Source organism: Monodon monoceros, unplaced genomic scaffold (assembly GCF_005190385.1).
Source record: "Monodon monoceros isolate NGI ecotype Baffin Bay Population unplaced genomic scaffold, NGI_Narwhal_1 Super_Scaffold_11, whole genome shotgun sequence".
Taxonomy (NCBI): Eukaryota; Metazoa; Chordata; class Mammalia; order Artiodactyla; family Monodontidae; genus Monodon; species Monodon monoceros.
Window position 1 is genome coordinate 133933128 of NW_021703767.1, and position 26089 is coordinate 133959216.

The 26089-nt window shown below is 39.2% G+C and overlaps 1 protein-coding gene across 8 annotated transcripts in view; it reads right to left on the reverse strand.

Moving 5' to 3' along the window:
- TBC1D5 (TBC1 domain family member 5) overlaps window positions 1-26089 on the reverse strand; it is a 540605-nt gene that overhangs the window by 111033 nt on the left and 403483 nt on the right. The window lies entirely within an intron of this gene.

The following is a 26089-nucleotide window of genomic DNA, read 5'->3' on the forward strand; positions in this document are numbered from 1 at the left end:
ACAGTTTGTTGTAATATCCCCTCTTTGGTTCACTAGGCAACATTATATTTATCATAATTCTCCTAAAGCCTAAGATATTTCTATATTAAAATGCTAATTTTGTCTTTTCTTTTGCCTGTAATTAAAGCTGGAGAGATTTGTGATCTGATATTCACTGATTGCTAGAGGGTCCACAAAGGTCTCAACATTTCTGTTTCTTATTGCTACATACTGCCCTCTTCATTAAAATTAGATAGAGTAACACAGTGGATCAAAAAGGCAGCCACTATAATCCTAAATGCTCACAAAATTCCCTTAAAAAAATATATATATATATAAATAAGTGGCATTACCTAGATATTGCTGTCAAACCTAGATTTGTATTTTATTTCCTTCATCATTTATCTAGGAGTTGACTTTCTTTTTATATTATGTGCTATTGAGACAGTACTGATTGTACCGTTATGTATTTATGTGTAATAGTAATACTGAGCCATACCTTCCTTATATAAACCACTTTCCCTTTTTTTTGTTTTAAGAACCCATGCCATGAATTAAATGCCAAATGCTTTGCATAAAATAAGTTCACAAAACATCAGATTTGGAAAAACAAAATCTAGTTTGTTTTTTTTTTTACAACATTACAAAATCTAAAACGTGGATACCACATAGACCTTCATCAAAAAAAAAAAAAGAAAACAAATCTTTTTAACAAGGCTGTAAATGAGAATTTCACTTCAGTACCAGATTAAAATGACCTCTGGTTTATATACTAATAGTTCCTATGTCTTTTGATAGGAAATATATATTACAGATACTAGGTATTAAGACAGCGCATTTGACAGAAAAATTTCGGTAATTTCAATCTAAGAATCTACAGATTAAAACAAAAAAGAAAAAAAAAAGAGAATTTAAAAGACCTTAAAAAAAAAAGGAAGCAAAAATTGTTAATTGTTAAAGACAGACAAAACCTCTGAACCCATGCCAGCCTCATTTTACATACTGAATAAGCCCAATTCCCTAAAGTGACATCCACATCTATACCCTGGCAAGCCAAGATCTCAGATGGCAGAGAAGCATTTTAAACCACCTGTGCGTTATGCTCGGCTGTAGCTTCATACAATAAATAGACACCAAAAGAGAAATAATTTTTTTTCCTTTTTCTAATGTATTTACATTTTGAATTTAGCATGCAGGAAGATGAAAGATTAACATGCCCCTATATATATATATATATATATATATATATAAAAATATGGAAAGCAGTTCATGTTTACACATTTTCTTTGTTACTAATCCTGGGCCTCAAAATATTCCTTTTAGGTAGTTGGTGAGCTCTGTGCAGCAGCACTGAACTCTTCACCTTTTCCCTTCCTTGAATATGAGCAGAGTGGGGGAGGAGGAGCCTTACTTCAATGGTTTAGAGACAACTGGAAACCCATTTATCTTTTCCTAAGACTGAAGGTTCCCAACTGTCAATGATACAAAGCAAAAAAGGAAAGAGAGAATCTCAAAAAAAAAAAGAATCTTAAATATTCCATTTTGGGAAAGAGACTTAAGAAACTAAAATCTCAGATATAAAAATTACCATCATAAATTTTTATTTTTAGAAATGTTAAAATAATTTTAAACAAATTATCATCAAAATAGAAGCTATTTACAAAATGGTTTTAGGAGTTTTGAATCCTCAAGAATAAGTCTATGTGACCCCATAGGACTGAGAACCCTGTTTTGAGAAATTTTACCCCATCTTCTTCCCTTTCGTGACCTGCTATTGTAATTGCCAAGGCAACAAAAGCTGAGCTCCTGCACTGAGGTCTGGTAAAAGAAAGCCTTGCACAGTCACACTTCTCATGCAATATTGGGAGTAACTTCAATGATAAAACATCTTGCAATTAAAAATTCTATTATGTAAATACACTTTTACTAAGGTCATTCACTTACACTCTATCTTTTCTGATACTTTTTAGGATAACCATGAAGTATTTATACTGAACTTTAAAATGTCCAAGAGAGAAATTAGAAAGCAAACATAGGGCTTCCCTGGTGGCGCAGTGGTGAAGAATCTCCCTGCCAATGCAGGGGACACGGGTTCGATCCCTGGTCCAGGAAGATCCCACATGCTATGGAACAACTAAGTCCATGCGCCACAACTACTGAGCCTGCACTCTAGAGCCCGCGAGCCACAACTACTGAAGCCCGCGCGCCTAGAGCCCATGCTCCGCAACAAGAGAAGCCACCGCAATGAGAAGCCCGTGCACCGCAACGAAGAGTAGCCCCCACTTGCCGCAACTAGAGAAAGCCCGCATGCAGCAATGAAGACCCAACGCAGCCAAAAATAAATAAATTTATTAAAAAACCCAAAAAAACCTGCTAAGCCTCTATGTCTGGTATTAACATTTCAGACCACTTCTTAGAACCCTAAACCCAGGACATGACACATCTGGGGCTGGGCAAGTTCCACCGTCCCGCCTCCCCAATGACTCCCATGGTGCGATCCCACTGCTGCATGACCAGGACCCTCACGGTGGTTCAGACCTGTCTTAATTTTTCTGTTGACTATGTCAAGTCTCTAATCTCGTGCCCCTCTGATCTGTATATATAATGCCACCAGAATCACCTAAAAATATAGGCCTGATTTTTTTTTACCTCCCTTCCTTAGTTCTGAATCAAGTCTCAACTGCCAATCAAATAAAGTTCCAATTTCTTAGCGTGACATTCAAGGACCTCCATGATCCGGGCCCTAAAACACTTCTCGTATCACTCACCATGTACCCCATGTTTTGCTCACCACAGTCTATGGGCATTCCCCACATCTCCAGACTTTAGGTAAACTGTTCTCTCAGGTTAGAGTTGTCTACACACTGCTCTCTGCTTTCTGGAATCCTTCTCATTCTTAGTCAAATACGCCTCCTGTGGGAAGCCTTTTGTGAATTTCCACATCACTCCACCGCCTCCATTCTAACAGCGTGCTAATTTTAAGTTGATTTTGCATTTACTCCACCTTGCCTTGCATGATGGTTACTTGTATACACGTCTGTCTTGCACGTAGAGTGTAAGTTCCCTGAGGGCTGAGTCACGTCCCGATCTCCCTTCGTATCCTCTCTGCCTCTTGCAAAGTGTCTGGTACATGGTATGATCTATGAACTACATAAAACGAAGAGCTCGCCAGAGTCTGGCCTTTAAAGAAAGAGCTGCAGAGAACTAGGGTGAAGATCCATCTGACCTGCATGTCCGCATGACTAATGGAAGGCTCAGAGAGTAGCCCACACAAGTCCTGTCCTCAGTGTGAGGCCAAAGATGCTGCCATTACACCCATTTTAGAAAGAAGCTCAAAAAAGTCTAGCTGGCAGTGAGTGTGATCTCATGCCGCTCCCAAAGTTTCTCTGGATGAACAGAAGCCTAACTCACTGAGTCCAGCATCATGATCACAATTCAGCTCACAAAAATGGAAAGAAGTCCAGTCAGCAGACAGCAGAGTGAACACGAGCTGGCCATGACTACCTGACCAAACCCCTGTTTGGTGGGTTATTTCACAAAGGAGCAGCTGGCTGAGTGGCTGTGGATGTCACCCTGCTTCATAAAGAAGAACACAGGCAATATAATTAACTTTTCCTAATTGAGTTGAATTCCTTGCAGGCAGTAGGTTGTCTGACTATTTCATTTTGTTTTTCTGGTGTGATATTGTCTTTTGTTTGTCTGGGTCTTCATAGGAGTTTTACTAGGAAATTGAGAATCTGGATGTCATTTTAAAACCAAGAGGTGCTATCTAAGCTGGATGGCAAGGGAGGTTGTGACGCTGCCAGTAGGAGAGGGGCAGAAACAGCAATCCATGTAGAAGGAAGACAACACAGAGCTGGGGTGAAGACACTATGGAAAGAAACATTCTTCTGTCTTTATCCAGCCAGCCAGCCAGCCACCCATCCACGAATCCTTCTATCCAAATACCTCCTATGTGTCAGGTGCCGTGCTAGATACCAGCAGTACAATGGTGACACAATAGTTATGACTCTACCCTTAAAGAGCGGGAGGATGAGACAATGAAATAATTACACACATCAATGTAAGACCGTGCCCGTGCCGAGTGCTTAGATAAGGGAAGTATAGGGTGCGGTGGAAGTGCAGAATGGGGTGATTTTATTTCATCAGAGAGATCAGGGAGGAACTTCCCAGAGGAAGTGACGATGAACAGCAGCAATCTGAAGGAAGAGGGATTGTCAACTATGTTTGAGTTGTGGGGGAAGGTTCCAGAGAGCAGCAGTGCAGCAGTGAGGAAAATTCTTGTCATTCTTGGAGCTCTCAACAGCCTTGAAAATGTGACTTCTTTTTCTAGATAGCACTATTTAATGATCAATGATGTCTAGAACCTTCAATCTTTATCTGTCTATACACCTACATTAAAAAGCAGTAGATAATTTTATTTTTATTTTTTAAAAGGTTAACATTTATTTATTTATGGCCACTCAGTGCGGCCTGCAGGATCTTAGTTCCCCAACCAGGGATCAAACCCGGGGCTCCCCTGCAGTGGAAGCACGGAGTCCTAACCACTGAACCGCCAGGGAATTCCCAATAATTTGTAGGAAATCAACAAATAACAATACAGTAAATTATTCAGGGAGGGGCGGAGTCAAGATGGCGGTGTGGGAAGCGTGGAGTTCACACCTCCTCACAACTGGCTGCCTGCTGGAGGCTGGTGGGGGACCTCGACACCCAAGGAGACAGGAGGAACCCCCAAACGAAATGGTAGAATGTGGGGGGACTGAGGGGGCAGGAGAAGTGGAGGCTGGATGAGACTGACGCCCCTGAGGAGCGGCTGAGAGGGGGGAGGGGTTCCCACGCCTGGAGGGACCCTCGGGAGCTCCGATCAGGTGGGAGCGCACCCAGTGTTTCCCCTGCCCAGTCAGACAGGGAAGTCTGCCCAGCTCTCCGGCCGGGTCCTACACCCTCAGAGGCACCCTCTGGGCCACATTGGTCCTGGGGGTGTAGGAGGGAGGCCAGGGCAGAACAAGAAAGGCAGGCAGGTGGGGCCCTCCAGGACTGGAGGAGCAGGGGGAGGAGCGAGGGTGTTTGCCCCACCCACCTGGGCCAGGGAAGCCTGCCGGGCTCCCAGGCCAGGGCCCCCGCCCTGCTAGGCCACCTCCCCCACACTGGGTCGCACTGGTCCCGGGGCGTAGGAGGGAGGCCTGGGGAGAGTAGGAGTGGCAGGCGGGAAGGGGCCTCCAGGAGTGGAGGAGAAGTGGAGGCTGGACAGGCCACTGGGGCCCAGGAAGCCTGCTGGGTTCCCATGTGGGGTCCCCAGCCCTCTGAGACCAGAGGCAGGAGGCACGCCTGGGCCCCTTCTCTTCCGATGAGCCTAAGCCCCATCCCCACACCACCCAGGGCCTTTCCCAGCCTGGTGGGTCCAAAGCATAGGTCCCACCCACAGCCCAAACCCCACCCCTGCTTAGGGACCGCCCTCCACAGCCAAGGCCTTTTCTACCTCTGTTTTTGTTTTCCCTTCTCCTCTTTTTTACTAGTGTGGTTCTGTTTTACTTTCTGGTTGTTGTTTCATCTATATTTTAATTTTTATATTCTTTCTAACATATCTGTTAGTTTCCTAGTCTAATTTTATTTTTTACTGTTATTGTTCTCCTTTTCTTTTATTTTTTCTGCCCCAGATGGCTTGCGGGATTGTGGTTCATGAGCCAGGGGTTGGACAGAAGCTCCTGCAGTGGGAGCTCTGAGTCCGAACCACTGGACTAACAGAGAACCTCAGACCCCAGGGAATATTCATCACAGTGACGTCTCCTGGAGTTCCTCATCTCGGCACCAAGACCCAGCTCTAAACAACAGCCTACAAACTCCAGTGTTGGAAGCCTCAGGCCAAACAACCAGTAAGACAGGAACACAATTCCACCCATCAAAATAATAATAATAATAATGAGATGGCAAAAAAAAAAATGTCACAGATGAAGGAGCAAGGTAAAAACCTACAAGACCAAATAAATGAAGAGGAAATAGGCAATCTACCTGAAAAAGAATTCAGAGTAAAGATGATCCAGAATCTCGGAAATAGAATGGAGGCACGGATTGAGAAAATACAAGAAATGTTTAACAAAGATCTAGAAGAACTAAGGAACAAACAAACAGAGATGAACAACACAACAACTGAAAAGAAAAATACACTAGAAGGAATCAGTAACAGAATAACTGAGGCAGAAGAACGAATAAGTGAGCTGGAAGACAAAATGGTAGAAATAACTGCTGAGGAACAGAATAAATAAAAAAGAAGGAAAAGAATTGAAGACAATCTCAGAGACCTCTGGGACAACACTAAACACACTAACATTCGACTTATAGGGGTCCCAGAAGAAGAAGAGAAAAACAAAGGGTCTGAGAAAATATTTGAAGAGATTACATTCAAAAACTTCACTAACATGGGAAAGGAAAGAGTCACCCAAGTCCAGGAAGCACAGAGAGTCCCTTACACGATAAACCCAAGGAGAAACACACCAAGACACATATTAATCAAACTAACAAAAATTAAATTCAAAGAATAAACATTAAAAGCAGCAAGGGAAAAACAAAAAATAACATACAAAGGAATCCCCATAAAGGAGTGGCAGGATATACTTAAAGTGATGAAAGAGAAAAACCTACAACCAAGATTAATCTACCCAGAAAGGACCTCATTCAGATTCAATGGAGAAATCAAAATATTTTCAGACAAGCAAAAGCTAAGAGAATTCAGCACCACCAAACCAGCTCTACAACAAATGCGAAAGAAACTTCTCTAGGCGGGAAACACAAGAGAAGAAGAAAACCCACAAAAACAAACCCAAAACAATTCAGAAAATGGTAATAGGAACATACATATCGATAATAACCTTGAATGTAACTGGATTAAATGCCCCAACCAAAAGACACAGTCTGGCTGAATGGATACAAAAACAAGACCCATATATATATATTGTCTACAAGAGACCCACTTCAAACCTAGGGACACATACAGACTGAAAGTGAAGGGATGGAAAAAGATATTCCATGCAAATGGAAATCGAAAGAAAGCTGAAGTAGCAATACTTGTATCATATAAAATAGACATTAAAATAAAGACTGTTACAAGAGATAAGGAAGGACACTACATAATGATCAAGGGATCAATCCAAGAAGAAGTATAACAATTATAAATGTTTATACACCCAACACAGGAGCACCTCAATACATAAGGAAAACGCTAACAACCATGAAAGGGGAAATTGACAGTAACACAATAATAGTAAGGGACTTTAACACCCCACTTACACCAATGCACAGATCATCCAAACAGAAAATAAATAAGGAAACACAAGCTTTAAATGACACAACAGACCAGATAGATTTCTTCTCAAGTACACACAGAACATTCTCCAGGACAGATCACATCTTGGGTCACAAATCAAGCCTCGGAAAATTTAAGAAAATTGAAATTGTATTAAGCATCTTTTCTGAACACAACGCTATGAGATTGCAAATAAATTACAAGAAAAAGACTGTAAAAAGCAGAAATACATGGAGGCTAAACAGTGTGCTACTAAATAACCAAGAGATCACTGAAGAAATCAAAGAAGGAATAAAAAAAATACATAGAAACAAATGACAACAAAAACACAACAACCGAAAACCTATGGGATGCAGCAAAAGCAGTTCTAAGAGGGAAGTTTATAGCAATTCAACCTCACCTCAAGAAAGAAGAAAAATCTCAAATAAAAAATCTAACCCTATACCTAAAGCAACTAGAAAAAGGAGAACAAAGAAAACCCAAAGTCAGTAGAAGTAAAGAAATCATAAAGATCAGAGCAGAAATAAATGAAATAGAAACGAAAAAAACAATAGCAAAGATCAATAAAACTAACTGGTTCTTTGAGAAGATAAAACTGATAAATGCTTGGCCAGCCTCATCAAGAAAAAAAGGGAGAGGATGCAAATCAATAAAATTAGAAATGAAAAAGGAGAAATCACAACTGACACCGCAAAAATGCAAAGGATTATAAGAGGCTACTACAGACAAATATATGCCAATAAGATGGACAACCACGAAGAAATGGACAAATTCTTGGAAAGATACAATTTCCCAAGACTGAATCAGGAAGAATTAGAAACTATAAACAGACCTATCACAAGTAATAAAATTGAAACTGTAATTAAAAATCTTCCAACAAACAAAAGTCCAGGACCAGATGGCTTCACAGGTGAATTCTATCAAACATTTAGAGAAAAGCTAACAACGATACTTCTCAAACTCTTCCAAAAAATTGCAGAGGGAGGAACACTCCCAAATTCATTTTATGAAGCCACTATCACTCTGATACCAAAACCAGAAAAAGATATCACAAAAAAAGAAAATTATAGACCAATACCACTGATGAACATAGATGCAAAAATCCTGAACAGAATACTAGCAAACAGAACCCAGCAACATATTAAAAGGATCATATACCATGATCAAGTGGGATTTATCCCAGGATGCAAGGATTCTTCAATATATGCAAATCAATCAATGTTATACACCATATTAACAAATTAAGGAATAAAAACCATATGATCATCTCAACAGATGCAGAAAAAGCTTTTGACAAAATTCAACACCCACTTATGATTTAAAACTCTCCAGAAAATGGGCAGGGAGAGAACCTACCTCAATATAATAATGGCCATATATGACAAACCCACAGCAAACATCATTCTCAATGGTGAAAAGCCGAAAGCATTTCCACTAAGACCAGGAACAAGACAAGAATGTCCACTCTCGCCACTCTTATTCAACATAGTTTTGGAATTCCTAGCCACGGCAATCAGAAAAGAAAAAGAAATAAAAGGAATACAAATTGGAAAAGAAGACGTAAAACTGTCACTGTTTGCAGATGACATGATACTATACATAGAAAATCCTAAAGATGCCACCAGAAAGCTACTAGAACTAACCAATGAATTTGGTAAGGTTGCAGGACACAAAATTAATGCACAGAAATCTCTGGCATTCCTATACACTAACAATGAAAAATCTGAAAGAGAAATTAAGGAAACAATCCCCTCTACCATCACAACAAAAATAAAATACCTAGGAATAAACCTACCTAAGCAGGCGAAGGACCTGTACTCAGAAAACTATAAAACACTGATGATAGAAATCAAAGATGACATAAACAAATGGAGAAATATACCATGTTCTTGGATTGGAAGAATCAATATTGTGAAAATGACTATACAACTCAAAGCAATCTACAGATTCAATGCAATCCCTATCACACTACAACAGCATTCTTCACAGAATCAGAACAAAAAATGTTTACAATTTGTATGGAAACACAAAAGACCCCAAATAGTCAAAGCAATCTTGAGAAAGAAAAATGGAGCTAGAGGAATCAGGCTCCCCAACTTCAAAGTGTATTACAAAGCTACAGTAATCAAGACAGTATGGTACTGGCACAAAAACGGATATAGAGATCAATGGTACCGGACAGAAAGCCCAGAGGTAAACCCATTCACATACAGTCACCTAATTTACGACAAAGGAGGCAGGAACATACAATGGAGAAAAGACAGCCTCTTCAGTAAGTGGTGCTGGGAAAACTGGACAGCTACATGTAAAAGAATGAAACTAGAACACTACCTAACACCATACACAAAAATAAACTCCAAATGGATTAAAGACCTAAATTTAAGTCCAGACACTATAAAACTCTTAGAAGAAAACATAGGAAAAACACTCTGTCATAAACCACAGGAAGATCTCTTTTGACCCACCTCCAAAGTAATGAAAATAAAAACTAAAATAAAGAAATGGGACCTAATTAAAAGCTTTTGCACAGCAAAGGAAACCATAAACAAGGTGAAAAGAAAACCCTCAGAATGGGAGAAAATATTGGCAAATCAAACAACGGACAAGGGATTACTCTCCAAAATATACAAACAGCTCATGGAGCTCAATATCAAAAAAAACAAGCAACCCAATTAAAAAATGGGTGAAAGACCTATATATAGACATTTCACCAAAAAAGACATACAGATGGCCAAAAGGCACATGAAAAGATGCTCAACATCACCCTAAATATCTCAGCAACTTCCAACAGGGTTATTTGCTTATTTTTAATTTCAGTTGATCTCTCTACAACATCTGTCACTAACCATTTCCAGGTACTTGGGATTATCCACACTTGGACAATTATAATTCTATTTTCTCATGTGGTATATCTATATACAATGGAATACTGCTCAGCCATGAACAAAAAAAAGAAGAAATCTTGGGACAACATGGATGGACCCTGGGGGCATTAGGCAAAGTGAAATAAGACAGAGGGAGAAAGAGAAGTACTGTATGACCTCACTTATATGTGGAATATAACTAATAAACAAACAAAAAAAAAATAAATGAACCAAAACAAACACGTAGATACAGAGAACAAAGTAGTGGTTATCAGAGGGAAAGGGGCAGGGGGAGGGTGAAATGGGTAAAGGGGTCAACTGGAAGGTGACAGAAACTAAATTTTTGGTGGTGAGCACGTTGTAGTGTATACAGAAGTAGAAATATAATGTTGTGTACATGAGACTTATATGTTATAAAGCAATGTTACCCCAATTAAAAAAATAAAATTAAAAAAAATTAAAATATAAGTCTATCCTCTCATGGCTTTCCACATTCTGAGTCTTCTCCACATGTTCCTTCCTCTTTCCCTGTTATGTCCTGTCATTCCCTTCCCAGCTCTCTTCTGATCTCCCCAACATACCATTCCTGAGATCACTTGCATTCCCTCAACTACAATTAATATCCATCTTCCAAGATTTCTAAACCTGTATCTCTATTCCAGATCTCTCCTTTCAGCTCTAGACACACATTCCCAGTTGTCTTCTGGACATCTCTTCCTGGATATCCCACAACCTACTCAAAACCAACTCATTATCCAACCTTCTTATACCTAAACATTCTCGCAAACCTGCTCATCTATATATTTTTCCACCGACTCAATCAATAGGTGGATACCTTGGAAATACAACTAACTGTTCACCATCCAAAGCTCTGGATCCATTCACCAAGCCTTTGTTGACCCTGTCTTAAATACTCCTCAAAGTTATTCTCTACATTTTCTGTTTTCAAGAAGCTCATAAGTATGTCTTATTTTTTTAAAAAAGGAAGGAAGAAAGAATAAATGAAGAAAATGAGAAAAGAGGAGAGGAAGGAAACAGAACATTCATATTATCTATATTCTATTGTTTGCTCTCCTATAGCAAAAGGAATGGTTGGTAGGAAATGACTCTAATTTTAATAATAATATATACACACACACACACACACACATTAAACCCGCCAGTGAAATCCTTTAGGGCACCAAACTGTGTTTTTTCTGTGATAATGAAATCTCTTCTCCCTTGTTCAATCAGAGGTCAATTTCTTTTGAATGAGTAAGTCCTAAATATATTCTGAAATTTTAGTTTATTTTCAGTGCTATTTCAAATACTGTTTCATGTGTAGTCGCTTAGTCTCTAGAACTCAAATGCAAGGAAGTTCAAGTAAGAGAGCCTAAATAAGATGTTATCAATTAAGTAAATTAAGTAGTTGATCTCAAGTTAACAACTGACATTCTTGGCAGCAGGTTCTTTTGTAAGCGGACTACATAATAGATACATTCAATTAGAACCTTTAGGAGAAAATATGGTGGGATTTCTCCAGACACTGGCTGGAAAGATGAGGGTAAAGGGTTTACCTCTTTTCTGAGTTTATGAGAAACAACTCTACCCATTCCTGTCATTTTTCTGCCTTCTTCAAATTTTGCTACTTTGGCAGTGTTCCTCAAAGGCAGTTCAAAGCAGGTATGCATCATACAACGTTTACTTTAAATGGAATAATTTGAAATATTCTCTATTTTTATTGCTATTGTTATAGTGAGAAAGAGGGAAGTGATGAATCAGGCACTTGTACCACAATAGGAACTTCAAGAAAAGGCCAGAAGGAATCACATAACTAACAACCCCAACCTATAACATGACGATGGTCAGATATAGGGCTGACGATTCTGTATAACATATTACAGCTCTCCACTTCATCAATTCATCTCTCTTCAACACATTTTCAGTAAACACTACAGAAGATAAGCTTAAAGGGCTATCAAAACAGCTAAGAATGGCAATGTATGGAGAAAAACTCTTGAAACAAAGTTCCCCTAAAACTGAGTTCCTCTGCTGAGTTTATGATTAACCTCTCTATCCAAAACTTTACTCCCCTTCTTTTCCTGAACCTGTTCCCTTCAAGATTGAGGAGTATCAAAGAAAAGGGGAGATTGGAATCATATACAAGCCCCTATGCCCCTGTCCTTTGAAGTAAAAGGCCTTTGCCTTAGTCTCCCAGGTCTCCCTTGAGTCTCAAAAGGCTGACTCAAAGGGTTAATGATCAGGAAATGTGAAGAAGTATAAACAAAGAATGGCTGTTGGGCCGGGAAACTGGTAACAATTCAGACTCCAAGTCGGCCACATAGCAGAGTTGCCGAACCTGCAGTTCCCTGAAAAATACAGATACAGGCGTGACACACATTCCTAAGCTGTTTGTACAGGAAGCAGAGCCCACCAGAGGAAAACTGACTGCAAGCATGTAGACCCTAGACTGGTTGAAACCAGAAGGTTGATGATGCTTGAAACTTCACTTTGATGCCACCCAATCTGAGAACTGTGCACAAGCTGATCACATCCCCTGTAGCCACCTCTCTCACACTGTCTTTAAAACCCCTTCCCTGAAAGCCACTAGGGAGTTTGGGTCTTTTGAGCATGAGCTGCCCGTTCTCCTTGCTTGGTGCCCTGCAATAAATGCTGTATTTTCCTTCACCACAACCTGGTGTCAGTAGATTGGCTTTACTGAACAGGCGAGCAGACCTAAGTTTGGTTCAGTAACCAACTAGTTTTCTCATCCTGTCAGGGATGTCGATGTACTGGACAACCCTGGAAGGTCAAAGTTGAAAACAGCAGAGCTGGCAGAAGCCCAAAAAACTGTGTGACCCTGAGATACCCCCACCCTTGACTTCCAATGGATTGTCACTTGTGTGAAAGTTAAACATCTACTGTGTTAAGGTATGGAAACACAGGGGTTCATTTGTTACAGCAGTTGGCCAGCCTTAACTAACACAGTGTAACAATGAAACAGAATGATCACTGTGGCAGGCACACACTTTAATCTCAAGAAGAAAAGTTGTCCAAGGTGACTTCTTTTAGCTACTTAATTCTTATTTATTAACATTCGTATTTGTATACCCCCCCCTTTTCCCTCTGCATTTCACACTATCACTCTTAGCCCATCAACTGGCTCTCCTGACTGCTTTAATCTCATTTTGTATTTTATTGTCCTCCACTTGGGTGGCAGCCATTGTAGACACATGGTTGAGGGAAAAAACAAAGGTCAGTTTCATTACAGAACAGTAATTATTATTCTTATATGTTTCTCCCATCAATTTCACTGGGTTTAACACTTCCTGAACCTAGAGGCCAGATCTGGCAAACTAATTAACAATAGACCAATTTTCCAACTCAGTATTCAGACCATGAACAAATGAGGAATCAAGTAAATAACTGTCCTTGAAAGGGTAATCGAGTTGTAACTGTTTTTTGTTTACTGCACAAGACCGAAGAGCTTGTCTTAATTTTCCTGTGGCCACTCAGGAAGGAGGGGAAATGGTGTGTGTGGGAATAGTGAGAAAGTTCTATCCTAGGGGTCTGCAAGGCAGGCAAGGTGGACAAGGAGAATGACAGACGTCTCCAGCCTGGGAGCAGGAGCCACGGGGACTGGTCTCGGCTATGCCACAGAATTCAGAGTGACTTTGGGTATTTCACCTCACCGTCATCAGGTCTCAGGAGGAAATGAGGGTATAATTACATGATCGAGAGACTCAACCACCTCTAAACAAATTACAAGATGCATAATATTCTTATAACTGAATGTTTTAAAGGAATTACTTTTTCATCAGCAGTATCATTTAGAAAAGGTGCACAATGAATCCAAGTTACAAGAACACGGCAAGAGGACCAGGATGGAACACGTCCACTGGACAGTGAAATTCAATGGTCCAGAGGATACTAAAGCATCAGTTGAACTAGAGGGATGAAGGAGAACTCCCTCATTCATAAGGATAAGGGTAAGGCCTGTGTTCTCCTAAGCTGCCCCTGCTAATGGGTGTCTGGGGGAGTTCCAGAATTCTGTGTGTGCTGAGAGCCAGCCTTAAGACCCTCATGATGGCTAAGCATTAGGATCAACTGGATCCTAGAGCAGGGTTCTTTCAACTTTGATTATTTCTTTGCTAGTTAAAATCGGGGGGCTTGACATTTAACATTGACTATTTATTTACGAATCATATGCATGTAATCGCTTGTACTGATCCATTATGTACATTAGAAAATATATGCATAATATAATTTTTAAATGAGAGAGATAAAATAAGCTATATTTAAATTGATTTTTATAATAGTTTACATATTATGGTATTTCATGCTCTTCCTAAAATATGTTCAACCGTAGGAGTGTGATTGACTAAGTTTCTTTACTTTTTGGAAATCTTGCTTAAATGCTTTGTGATAGTCGGTTTTTGTGAATGACATGCCAGAAAAAGCTACCTCACAAGGAGATATAGGTCTGAATGGAGGAAAGACATCGTTGGCTACCCTTGCTAAAGTATGGTATTCATTTTGGAATCCATCAATTATGCCAAGATTTTTGTTAAAATTTGGCTAATAAAATTTCTCTCTTCCTTAATGTTAATCAGCTTGTATTAGGGTACTCCAGAGAACCACTAGGATATACACTGATATATAAGAGGAGATTTATTACTGGCTCATGTGATTACGGAGGTGAGATATGCTGAAATACGCCATCAGCAAGCTGGAGAACCAGGAATGCCGGTGGTATAATTCAGTCCAAGTTCCAAGGTCTGAGAACTGGGAGGGGGATAGGGAAGTAGAGAAAGAGGAAATGGGCGAGGTGAGTGAGGGGGCGGTGGGGATGGGTCAGAAGCTGAAGGTCCAGGAACCAGGAGCTCGGATGTCTGAGGGGAGGAGAAGATGGATGCCCCAGATCAAGGAGCCCTTTCTCAGCCTTTTTGTTCTATTAGGGCCCTCAAGGGACTGGACGGTGCCTGTTCACATTGTTTGGGGAGAATCTTCTTTACCTAGACTACCGATTCCAGCACTCATCACTTTTGGAAACAGCCGCACAGACACACTTAGAAAGAATGTTTCACCACTATGGGCAACGCTTAGCCCAGTCAAGTTGACACATAAAATTAACCATCATCCAACTCTTCTGAAAATTTAATTGGAAGATGCTACTTTTCTAAATTTAAAAAAATGGATTCAAACCTGACTCTTTATCTTTTCATTCAGAAGATTTGTTAGAAATCTAGTTAGAAAATTCTGTTTCCATAATCTTTTAGTGTACTTTGAGAGTTGTAAATAAGTGATGCACTTAAATTGTTGTTGGCCAGAACATCACAAACAGATGAAACATTTCCAAATAACCAGTTTTAAAATGTCCTTTCCATAGCATGAGTGTCTTTGAAAAAGCTCTTATTTTCACTCATTTTTAAAATGTCATCATTACCTTGAAGAGAAAAGCTGCTAATCTATTCAAAAATATGTGCATGGTACCTTAATACTGACAGTTACTTGTCATCACATTAGAGGTAAGCAAGTGTGAAGTATGTTTATTTTTTTCAGAAAGAACTTATGTTTGGCAACTCCTTTTAGCACAAGATATCCAGCAAACCCACAACAGATGTTCATGGCCCCTGACATCATTTTAATATTGTAAATATGGAATCGTTTAAGATGATATAACCCATACATCCACTTAACTGGGCACATGGAGATGACGATAAGGCACAAGGTGGTAGATGGAAAGGAAAGGCAGGGGTCACTCAATGCCTTTGTAGGGGAAGTGCTCTCTTCCCTCAGGAGACCTGACAGGTGATGTGTTACTTAACTGGGCATAAGGAGGTGACATTAAAAAAGGCATTTAATATTTAAAATTAGCAATAAGATGTTTTCTGAGCTAATATACTTAAGGGGCAAATAAAATATTTATTGTGGCCATAACTACTTAGATTAAAAATAATTATGGGGCATCCCTGGTGGCGCAGTGGTTGAGAGCGCGCCTGCCGATGCAGGGGACACGGGTTTGTGCCCCAGTCCGGGAAGATCCCACATGCCGCGGAGCGGCTGGGCCCGTGAGCCATGGCCGCTGAGCCTGCGCGTCCAGAGCCTGTGCTCTGCAACAGGAGAGGCCACAGCAGTGAGAGGCCTGCGTACCGCACACACAGAAAAAAAGAATTATGCTCTTTTTTTTCTATTTTGTCAGTTTTAAGTTTATAATCTTTTTGTCATAATTTGTGATTTCTAGCTTTTAATTTCTTTAAACTGTAACATTAGGATGACATAGAAACAACTCAAAGTAGTGCCTTTTCTTTCTGAACAACCAACCTACTTCACATACAAGAAGGAAAGTAAGTGATTAGCTAGGTTTTCTGCACTTCGAACTGGAAATTATCTTTAGAGATTATAGGCTAATTACAGCCTTACCAGTCACCTATCCCTTTAAAAAAAAGCAATTAGTGAAACTGACTCTAAGGCTGCAAATGGTTCAATGATTTCTCTGATGGTGTAACATCAAGTCAATGGTGAAGCAGGGCAGCCACTTCATGCCTCGACCTCAGGGACACAGCACAAACATTTCACTGTGATGTGCTGTAACACTTTAATACTTCTACATTTGGGGCCTCAGTGCCTTTCTAGACACACTATGCATGTGTGAAAAGCTTGAAAGCTTAAGTAATCTATTTAAAATATTTCTCCCTAAAAGCCTAGATTTCTCCCTTACTTGCAAAATATCAAATAAAAAGAAGAGAACTGGTTTGTAGATTTTGTTTTGTGTATTGTTAATGAGAACAGAATTAACCATGGATTCTAGTCTCTTCTTTAGTTATTTGAGGAAAAATAAATCACCACGATAATTGGTTCTCTTTCAGTAAAGAAGTTCTTTCCTCTAAAACATGCAGAGCAATGTTTCACAGCTCCAGAAAACCAGAAAACCACTAGAGCTCATCAATGAATTCAGTAAAGTTGCAAGATACAGAATTAATACACAGAAATCTGTTGCATTGCTATACACTAACAAGGAAAGACCAAAAAGAGAAATTAAGGAAATAATCCCATTTACTATCGCATCAAAAAGAATAAAATACTAAGGAATAAACCACCTTAAGAAGGCAAAAGACCTGTACTCTGAAAACTATAAGATGCTGATGAAAGAAACTGAACATGACACAAGCAGATGGAAAGATATACCACGTTCTTGGACTGGAAGAATGAATATTGTCAAATGACTATACTACCCAAGGCAATCTACAGATTCAAGTCAATCCCTATCAAATTACCAATGGCATTTTTCACAGAACTAGAACAAAAAAAAATCTTAAAATTTTTATGGAAACAAAAAGACCTCAACTAGTCAAAGCAATCCTGAGAAAGAAAAACAGAGCTGGAGGAATCAGACTCCTTAACTTCAGACTATACTACAAAGCTGCAGTAATCAAAACAGTACAGAACTGGCACAAAAACAGAAATATAGATCAGTGGAACAGGACAGAAAGCCCAGAAATAAACCCATACACTTATGGTCAATTAATCTATGACAAAGGAGGCAAGAATACACAATGGAGAAAAGACAGTCTCTTCAATAAGTGGTGCTGGGAAAACTAGACAGGTACATGTAAAAGAATGAAATTAGAGCATTCTCTAACACCATGCACAAAAGTAAACTCAAAATGGATTAAAGACCTAAACTCCTAGAGGAAAAGATAGGCAGAACACTCTTTGACATAAATCACAGCAATATGTTTTTGGATCCATCTCCTAGAGTAATGGAAATAAGAACAAAAGTAAACAAATGGGACCTAATTAAACTTAGAAGCTTTTGCACAGCAAAGGGAAACATAAACAAAATGAAATGACAACCTACAGAATGGGAGAAAATATTTGCAAACAAAGCAACGCATAAGGGATTAATCTCCAAAATACACAAACAGCTCACAGAGAGAGCTCAATATCAAAAAACCAAAAAACCCAATCAACAAATGGGCAGAAGATCTAAATAGACACTTCTCTAAAGAAGACATCTCGATGGTCAAAAGGCACATGAAAAGATGCTCAACATTGTTAATTATTAGAGAAATGCAAATCAAAACTACAATGAGGGACTTCCCTGGTGGCGCAGTGGTTACGAATCTGCCTGCCAATGCAGGCGACGTGGGTTCGAGCCCTGGTCCAGGAAGATTCCACATGCCGTGGGGCAACTAAGCCCGTGCGCCACAACTACTGAGCCTAAACTCTAGAGCCCACAAGCCACAACTGAGCCCGCGTTCCACAACTCCTGAAGCCCGCGTGCCTAGAGCCCATGCTCCACAACAAGAGAAGCCACTGCAATGAGAAGCCCGCGCACCGCAACGAAGAGTAGCCCCCACTCACCACAACTAGAGAAACCCTGCACGCAGCAACGAAGACCCAACACAGACAGAACTAACTAACTAACTAAATAAATAAAAACTACAATGAGGTATCACTTCACATCAGTCAGAATGGCCATTATCAAAAAGTCTAAAAATAATAAATTCTGGAGAGGGTGTGGAGAAAAAGGAACTCTACACTGTTGGTGGGAATGTAAATTGGTGCAGCCACTATGGAGAACAGTATGGAGGTTCCTCAGAAAACTAAAAATAGAATTACCATATGATCTAGCAATCCCACTCCTGGGCATATATCTGGAGAAAACCATAATTTAAAAAGATACATGCACCCCAATGTTCACTGTAGCACTATTTACAACAGCCAAGACATGGAAACAACCTAAATGTCCACCCAACATGAATGGCTAAAGAAGATGTGGTACATATATAAAATGGAATATTGCTCAGCCATAAAAAGAATGAAATAATGCCGTTTGCAGCAACATGGATGAACCTAGAGATGATCATACTAAGCGAAGTAAGTCAGACACAGAAAGACAAATACCCTATGATAATGCTTATATGCGGAATCTAAAAAAAATGATACTAATGAACTTATTTACAAAACAGAAAGAGACTCACAGACAGAGAAAACAAACTTATGGTTACCAAAGGGGAAAGGGGAGACGGAGGGATAAATAAGGAAGTTGGCATTAACATATACACACTATATATAAAATAGATAACCAATACTGAGTATAGCACAGAGAAGTATACTTAATATTTTGTAATAACCTATAAGGGAAAAGAATCTGAAAGGAATATACATATATATGTATAACTCAATCACTGTGCTGTACACCTGAAACTAACATGATATTGTAAATCAACTATGCTTTAGTTAAAAAAAAAAATTAGTGTCTGCTAATATATAAGATGTTGAGGGCAGTCCCTGAGGGGTCCGTGAATGACTGTGGCTAGAGAACTGCCAGGCCCAACCCGGCCACTTGCTTCAGCAATTCTCAGGAGCTCTGCTTACACTGTTTTCTTAAGATGGAATAACATGTCCCAACAAAATTCTTCAAAGCCCAATTGGTAAGCTGGGATGAAGTGAGAGAGTGGCATGGACATATATACACTACCAAATGTAAACTAGATAGCTAGTGGGAGGCAGCCACATAGCACAGGGAGATCAGCTTGGTGCTTTGTGACCACCTAGAGGGGTGGGATAGGGAGGGTGGGAGGGAGATACAAGAGGGAGGAGATATGGGGATATATGTATATGTATAGCTTATTCACTTTGTTATACAGCAGAAACTAACACAGCATTGTAAAGCAATTATACTCCAATAAAGATGTTAAAAAAAAAAAAAAAAGCCCAGTTGGAAGCCTTTCTGACTATCCAAGCCCAAATCAGCTGTCCTTTCTGCAATAGTCTCACTCATTTTACCTTCTGTAACAGTTTTGTTCACATCTATAAAGGACTGTGACCAACTCTCATCCCTCTCATCCTCTACACACAGTAAGTAAGTAAAAAAAAAAAAAAAAATAGAGATCTGCTGAGTTGAACTGCATCTTGCTAAAACAGCGCCAGAAGGGTCCTTTGACATTATGTGATCTAGCCTCTTTGTTCAAGAAAAGGGTGACTTGCCCAATAAACACAGCAGGCTGTGACGGAAGTGAAACCTGAATTCTGAGCTTCCCTCAAGGGGCTGACACAGGATTTATGCTGTTGAAGATCTAGTCCCTGACCTTGCAGAGCTCTCATTTGGTAGACAAGAAAGATGGGTCTAGTTACCTTGACACTACACAGTGAGCATAATGCTGACATGAATGAGAGCAAAACTGACTAGATTGGTGATATATAGAAGGCAGCCAAGATTGTTTTTTAAAAGCTAAAAGTAATATATGTATGACCAAAAGTGTTCAGAGTCCTGGCCCCAGTCCTCTTAAATCAAACAAGAACCTACTGGCCGGACCCATGTGACAGCCTAGAGGTCTGAATAAGTTAATGTGCTTTATCAAGTGGGGAACTCATTTAAGAAGAGTTTTTGGAACTTCTGGCTGAGAGCAAGAGTAGTTTATAATAAGAGGATGTCTTAATCATCAGGAAGAATCATCACAAATCCAGCAATCTTTCTGGAGTTTCAAAAGGTGACCTTAGCAAGCCTCCCCTGGCTCATGTGTCTGTCTCAGGTAGGGCCCCCCAGGCTGCTGGTCTTCCAGTTCCATGAAGAGTCCAAGCTCTTTCCTACCTTGGAGTCTTTGTGTTTGCTATTCCCCTGCCTGGCGGCTCCTCTCCCTGCTCTTTGCCTGGCTAGTTCCTTCTCCTCCAATAGTTCTCACCGGAAATAGTACCTCCCCAGCTCAGGTTCTTCCTCCTCTTATTATTTTAAGGATGATACCCCATTTGTACCTTTTATAACACATGACAAACTGAGTATTTTCTTGTTTGTTTACTTGTTTATAATGATAAGGGCCATTTTTTTTTTTTTTTGGTTCACCTTTATATCACCAGAACCTAAACAGTGCCCAGTGCATTGTGATACACAATAAAGATTTGCTGATAAATTAATGAATTCAAAATACTTTTATAAAACTAATCCAAAATTATTTAAGGCACTAGGAAACCCTTAATAAGTTTTGAGAAACCCACAATTCTACTTTATGAAATGTTTGAACATAATAAATAACAAATTTCAAATACTGGTTCAATAAAGATCTTTTGATTATTCTTACAGATTTTTGAAAGCCACCATGTACTCTGAAGTAAAACTTGAGTTTTTTTTTTAATGTGAGTCTATGTCAAAAAGTCTATATTTCTGACTGAATGTGAAAACATAACTGAGAAGTCACCAATACCTAACTACTAACTACAATAAACATCCAATTGGTTATAATCTAGTGATAAAAAAGAACAATATATAGTCATGCAGCTCAGATATGAAGGAAAAAAACCACATTTTTGTTTTTTCGTCACTGAGAGAGAAAACACACACAGAAAAATGATTCTCCAAGAAAGGCAGCTCTCATAGAAATGCTCCAGCTTTTAGGGGAGGGAAAAAAAAAAAGGATGGTGAAGACAGAAGTAACACATTCTTTCTGTAACAAAATCAGACAAGAAACATCCTAGGAAATCTGAACAGAACCTCGGATGGGAACATCAGGAAAAGTAAATAAATTCAGGAAAAGTAAATAAATGGACACCGTGCATGCTCCTCAAAGAGTCAGTGTGTGTGATTTTAGGTCCTTCACTGCTCAGAGAAGATGACATTATAATGGCATTTCTGGAATGAAGCATTTTCTAACATCATCACCTGGCTTGAATCCACTCACCACTTTTCAATTCTGATATGTGACATTTTACTAAAGCCACCTGACATTAAAAAGTTGCATGTACAGTGAGGGTTTTTGGAATTAAAGAATAAAAATCCATTACCTGCATAAAATCTGAATATTCAGACGTTATAATTTAAAAAAGCAATATTTAACATAACTCTGAACAAAAGCCAAATCAGAATTGGCCAAGCACAAGAACACTGTACACTATATTTTATATATATATATTTATATTTATTTTATAGTATATATATTTTGTGCTTCTGTATACAAGAATGACTATAAAATTAAATTGTCTTATTTCTAGCAATTTTCTCCCATAAACAATAACAGGGATGCTTACAAACTTACCAGAAAGATAATATTGGGGGACTATTCTAGTCTTCAAAACAAACGGTAGCTGTCAAATTCTTACTGAATAATCTACAATGTTAATTCATGTACTGTATTTCATTTGTAATAAGTCTTTGTGATAAGGTTAACACTTCAATATACAACACAAATAAGAGAGGACCAAAAAATGAAAATTACTTTGCTTATGTTTCTGTATTAGAATTCTATTTGCTGAAGGGTAAAAAACAGATTTGCAAAATTCACAGTTAACTTAAAACAATAGTTTTAAACCTTTTATTCCTAGCCCTTACTGCCTTCAGGAAGGAGAGAACATCTGGTTATTTAAGGAACACAATATGTTCACATTTTCTATGACTTTTGTTTCTAATTGGGTTTTAAATTTTTTTTTGGAATTTGAACAACTAGTTAGAACAATGTTTTTTAATCACTTCATATTTTTCAGACTGTCATCCTTCCACTCCTCTACTTCGTTTAGTGGATTGTTTTTGGAAATCTGCTCAGTGATTCTAATATAATAAAAGGAAAACGAGAATCAGGATTGTGGTCTGAAGAGCTAAGTATAGAAACTATATCATAAGGTGAACAGAGTATAGAATGCTACAGATATTTGATATCCAGTCTCTTCAGACAGCATACATTTACAAACATTTCAAGTAGTTCTTGGGTCACTTATATACGTGGCACTTTCATTTATTACAGATGCAAATAAATATCTACTACAAATAAAAGAATTTGTATGAGAAATATCAGTAACTAGGATTCCACTATTTTTAAAACTAACGAAGCTACAGCTCTTGTGTGGAAGGGTGGCTGGAAGACCTTGGTTCAACGGCTAGCTCTGCCACTGACAAGCTGTGTGACCTTGAAAAAGTCTCTCAAATACCTGGATCCTCAGTTTGTTCATATTACAGAACGAGGAGCAGAATTAGACTCTCTTGGTTCTTGGCAGTTCTGAAATTTGCACAGTCTAAGTGAAGTATATTATTTATTTATTATTTTTTTGCGATACGCGGGCCTCTCACTGTTGTGGCCTCTCCCGTTGCGCAGCACAGGCTCCGGACGCACAGGCTCAGCGGCCATGGCTCACGGGCCCAGCCGCTCCGCAGCATGTGGGATCTTCCCGGACCGGGGCACGAACCCGTGTCCCCTGCATCGGCAGGTGGACTCTCAACCACTGCACCACCTGGGAAGCCCCGAAGTATATTACTTACATCCTTTGTTGTATCTTCTTTGTTCCATAATATTTGAAGGTGATAACAGGTTTTCAAATAATTCTGATCGATATTAAATTAAGGAACTAGATGCCCTTTCAGTTCAAGTTGTAGGGTCACTTCACCATCTTGATAAAAATGGCAGCTGACAAATATACCATTGGCTATGGTTTCTGTGGAATGTGGATATGGGTTCCAGAAATATGTAAGGTGAGTGAGATCCACCTGGACTAGAGTCAGTATTAGAAGAGGCGCAGTGCTTAAGTCAGCATTCAACGCTACCATTGTCTTCTTAATACCAACCACTGCACGACACAGGGCTAAATGCTAACAAACGAGCAGGATGATGAGGAGGGATAATTGATAGAAGATACAAGCAAATCGCTAAACTACAAGGGGCTATGAGGACTCAAAGGGAAGACGTGTCTTATCTGAGTCTGGGAATGGCTTCCTGGGGAAGGAAGAACAGAGGCTGGGAACCTCAGGAGGGGATGAGTAGAAACAAGGGTCATGGAACCATTCCAGCTAGTTTGGAAGCTTACAAGCGTTTCGGCCTTGGGAAAGCCACATGGCCTCTGCACTGAAAAAGAAGGAGGAAAGATAACCCGCTCTGCTGTCTCGGAGCTTGTAGTGAGGACCAAAGGAAGCATATCAAAGCACTTGGAGACGTGAACGAGTATGATCCTGTGATTACAGTTTACCAGCCCATTATTTCAGTCTGTTCAAATGAGAAATCTTTTCACAGTAAAGCTGACATCTGATAGAAAATAAGTAACAGCTCAGTGTCTCAAGCTCTACTGCAGAGTCTATTCTCAACTGAGCAGTCTCCACTGGGATTTCGGGATAGTGGTAGGACGAAGTGTTTCTCTGAAGGCTGACAATGAATTTAGGGAGGCCCAGAACTCCTTGTTCATTTTTATTTTATTGAGTCTGTCAGCAGCACTCAGCACAACTGCCATGTGAAGCTGGGATACAGGACAGTAAACTTTCATGCCTCAAATCTCTTCCTACTAGGTCACTTCATAGAGACTTGTGTGTTTATATACTTACTCTGATTTAAGTGTTTCATTGTTGCTAATAAGTAGAAAACATTTAAAGCACTCTGAGGTCTGGATCCTCAGAGGCTATGGGTGGGGTACTAGCATCGTCTTTCCCTCTCTTTACATGGCCTCCTCTATGACTTTATAGTTGACATGAACTACACTGAAAGCTCTATCCACTGGTGGATTTTTACGATATATATAAACTTACTTCTTTTTTTTCCTTTTGTGCCTTTGTAGCACTGGATTGCATCTTATTATATCATTAGACGTCAGTTCTTTATGGTCAAAGGCTGCTCTGCTTGGGTAGGTTGTTAGAGGCAACAAAAGAGGAGACCAAGACTTAGCAAGCGTGAATCCCCAGATCACAAGGACATTTGGTAGGAGAGTCAAGACGTGGCCCAGTGTCCCGATTCCTAGCTCAGGCTCCTGGCAAGACCCAGGACACCACACTGCGATAGATCTCCAATTAGCAGATATGCCAAGTGATGTTAAGTTATCATTTGACATTTACTAATAATGTCAATGGATCAGCCATTACATACACTTAACTAAAACTACCACCTTGCTGGGTTGGCCGTCTGAAACCCCCTTAGTACTCTGCGGCTTGCCTTATCTTCCCCTACAGATATCATCATGCCACGAACTTGTTCTCAGGAGCTTTTTACACATGACTCTCTCCTTCTGCCCAGTTTCTCATGTCTCAGAAATACCAGTTTACAGTCTTAACTTTTGGACAATTATCTTGATTGTTTTTACTTGGTAAGACTCTGAATGTAAAAGTGGGGAATACTATTTTTTAGATACTTATGCTATTACATTTTTTCTCTTAAACCTTGGAGAAAATTTTTCTTAATGCTTGTAGAACTGGCTTCATTATTCTCTATATTACATATACTATCTTTTTAATGTCAAAAGTACTCTATTAAAATTATGGATTCCACTAACAACATTGAGGAATTTAGTATACAGAATTCTGCAACCATAAGAGTGAATGGTTTATAGGAAGATCAACCATATTTAGCTAGGAAAAAACTTACCAAGATGGATAGGTTTAGAGAACATATTCGTTTCTCCTTTCAATTAAACCCAACAAATCACACAAGTAGATAATTCAAACAGTTATTTTAGCAATTATTTTCCCACTCTGTATGACCCTAATAATTCTCAATGCTGAGCAGATAGAATTTACCTTAAGTTTGTAGACCAAAACTCAGATACCTCATTGACCAGAAACTTCATCCTTTATTCCTTTTATAGATATGCCATAATCTTGACTATTTCATATTAAAAATATATACTTATACAGCCTACATATACATAAAAAAGTAAATATGAGACTGCAGGTTTTTTTCATAGTCTGACTCCTAAGCCTTACCAGAAAAAAAAATGCTACCTTACGTATTAGAGAAATGATGGATTGTATTTCTGACACTTAATGAAATTTTGTATAGGAGAAATGACATAAAACTGTGTATTTCTGAAGAAAATGGATATAGGCACAGGAAAACAATAATTTTAAATCAAGCAAAGAATAAATACATGCTCAAATGTTGAAGTCAACAACCGATGAAAGGACAGAAATCCTTCAGAATCAAAATGTACGTTGAACTTGGAGGTCCACGTTGATCAGACAGAGCTCTGGCAGTGGAATCCACAGACAGACTGACTCAAAGAC